General features: G+C 38.6%; 1 pseudogene; it reads left to right on the top strand.

The window, feature by feature from the left end:
- The first annotated feature begins 251 nt into the window (after positions 1–251).
- On the top strand, positions 252–494 carry LOC131421737 (cytochrome c oxidase subunit 7B2, mitochondrial-like; annotated as a pseudogene).
- Positions 495–3229: the final 2735 nt, after the last annotated feature.

Raw genomic sequence — 3229 nt, 5'->3', positions numbered from 1 at the left:
TTTCCAGGTTGGTGACCACATTAAGGTGCTGGGAGGATGTTGTACCCAGAGGGGGCATGCATGTTCTCCCCTCCACACCTATACATTATCCCATGCATCTATTTCATTTGGCTTTTCCTGAAATGTATCTTTTATAATACACTGGTAATAGAAGCTGAGGAGAGCATTTGGGCTTCACAGTTCCTACTTGTCTCCTTGCAGTGAAGTAGACCAGCAGCTACAGTCAACTGCAATTCTGTTACACCTTCGTGATGTTTCCCTTGGCCAGAAATGCACTAAGTAGTCTCAAGAATTGAAGCATTCAGCAAATTATGGCAAGATAGAGCCACATAAAATACTTACCGGATTTCCATAACAAATATGGCAATGCTGTGCTAGCCAGCAGAACCACTTTCCGCATCATCGTATGGATGCTTGCCATCACACAGATTGGAATAGAATGGAACCTGTCCTCTGTTGGTAGAGTCATCTCAAAGGAGTGAAAAGATCAGTAACCATTACAGTTGCTGTAATATAGAATTGTTTCAAAACCAACGTGTCATCTAAGCCGTGTGCTGCTCATTATAGCATGACTGGAGAAATGAAATACATTTGAAACCTTAAAAAGCAAAGAAATCTAAGAAATGTCTCAGTCTCTGTCTCTTTAATTTCAGTCTTTTGTCTCTTTGTCTCTTCACACCACACTCTCTCTCATTACACTGTCAAGAGGGAGACATGGAGTTTGATAGAGTCAATCCACAGCATTCCTCACAGGGAGTTTTTTGTTTGTTTTTAATTAATTCCTTACCAATGTACTAGTTGGCTTGGAGTCAAGAGATTGATTGAATGAAGTTGATGAGGGTGAAAAAGGTACCAATTACTTGCCTCCTGGTTCATGTGTCTACACAACTGTGGTGCATTCAAATAAAAGAAAATTCAGCTGACCTAATAGATGATTTTTTCTTTCCAGGGTTGGTATATTATCATTTATTCTCTTTAAAGTATATAATCAATATGTTTTTAAAAATCCTTTAGAAGTTGAACTTATACTGTGGCAACATTTCAATGCTTATTTAGAGACGGAACCAACAAAGCTCAGCATACCTTTTGAACTGTTTTCCACTGAAAGAAAGAGAGGAGGAGAAAAGTGGACAAAAAACAATTTTGAAAGCATGCAATGATATGGTTTTAGCTTTTCAAAAAAAACCCTCCAAATATTTGATGTAATCAATAGAATTTCATAAATTTTTAAATATTAAGGAAATATTGCCTATGAATATTACATTTCTAAGAATAGCACACGCATGTGATTAATCACCAATAATCCATTCATCCAGTTTGTGTATAGCCATGGCCAGTCTACTGCCCACACCCCAGCCTACATTTTGCTTTTTACAGTTCTTCCATTTGAAAATGAAAGTCAGGGTCCTTGCCAATATCAACCACCTCCAGTGTTTTCAATATTGCTACCATCACCCTGGCAACACAGAAGAAAGGACATAAATAGTTGCTCTGCCAAACATATCTATTGCCTTGTTATATTTGTGGGAGTTAGAGTTGTCAAAGGAAGTTTATGCCAAGTAAAAGTAAATTTTGACTTATCAATGGCAAGATTTTCTGAAAAGTGCATTCACATTCACGCTTTATGTAGACAATTAAGTGGAAGTGTAAATAAAATATAAACTCCGTGAGGACCAAGGAAATACTTGTCTTGTTCCCCAGCACTGAGCACTAGTAGATGCTCTATAAATATTTGCTGAACAGATGAAGTTGTTCAATGCAAGTATGGGTTTTTCAAGTCAAAGCATACAGTTTGACATTATTTATGTTACTGTGTCAGTAGCATTAACATTTTTAAAAACTCTTAGTCCAGAATATCTTTCAGATGACAGAATTGTAAATGGATGTAGAGGTTTAATTAACGGGTTCCAGTTGAACTATTTGGTATGGATAATCAGACATAATGTTACCAAATGCTATCAATGCTCTTGGCACTGAATTAGATACTTTTTATACATTTGTGGCATTTTAGCCTCCCCAAAGCCACATGTTGTAGGTATTTTGCAGATAAGAAAACCTTAACTCTAATCAGTCAGCAAAGTTTAGCAATGTTACTCAGCTTGTCAGAGGAGGGCAAGACATGATCCCAGTTTTGACTGGCACCAAAGCCTGCACTCCTTCTAGTCCCCAAACCGCCTCTCTTGATATCTCGCCTCAATCTCTAGCATTGTTTGGGCCTTTCTGGAGTTAGAAAGCTAATCTAGAAGCCATACCATTGTACTGGTTTCATTTTCTTAGAATCCCTGCCATCTCTCCTAGCAGTGATCTTGACACCTTTTCCATGATTCAGAAACCTCCCATTTTCTTTCTTTTTTTATTTTGTGAGGAAGATCAGCCCTGAGCTAACATCCATGCTAATCCTCCTCTTTTTTTGCTGAGGAAGACCGGCTCTGAGCTAACATCTATTGCCAATCCTCCTCCTTTTTTTTTTCCCCAAAGCCCCAGTAGATAGTTGTATGTCGTAGTTGCACATCCTTCTAGTTGCTATATGTGGGACGAGGCCTCAGCATGGCGGGAGAAGCGGTGCGTTGGTGCGCACCTGGGATCCGAACCCAGGCCGCCAGTAGCGGGGCGCGAGCACTTAACCGCTGAGCCACAGGGCCGGCCCAGAAACCTCCTATTTTCAAAGGAGAGGGACTGTGGGAAGCAGAGATTTATGGGATTTCCCGCATGTTTATTGAGGGTCTTTTTGAGAGCAGAACCAGCTTTTGGAAGTGGTTTAAGAGAAACTATGTGTACAGTAGGTGTTGTGTCACTTTAGAATGAGCATAATCTGACATAAAAGCCATTAAATGTGAGACTAAAGGGAGAAAGTAATTAGATACATCACTGATCTACCAGATGAGGAAATACTGTAGCATGGAGGAGAGAACATGAGATTTGGAATCAGAGATTCTGAGTTTGAATCTTAGCTCCATTATCTACCAATTTTTCTCATTTGGACAAATTAAAGCCTGATTTCTCTTATTTCTAAAATGGTTAATTACAATCTTTGGCTTTCAAGGCTATTGAGAGTTTAATTGATAGCATACAGAAGCATTTTGTAAATAGTATGCAAATATGTTATTGGTGATAACAATATAGTTGTTATAGTATTAGTCCTAGGACAGAACACAGAGTATTTAATCCAACATTCTAATTTTACAGATAAGAAAACTGAGGCATAGATGAGTGAAATGAGACAAAGATT

Source organism: Diceros bicornis, chromosome 3, assembly GCF_020826845.1.
Source record: "Diceros bicornis minor isolate mBicDic1 chromosome 3, mDicBic1.mat.cur, whole genome shotgun sequence".
Taxonomy (NCBI): Eukaryota; Metazoa; Chordata; class Mammalia; order Perissodactyla; family Rhinocerotidae; genus Diceros; species Diceros bicornis.
Note: the sequence above shows the minus strand (reverse complement) of the source record. Positions and strands in the feature narration are given on the sequence as shown.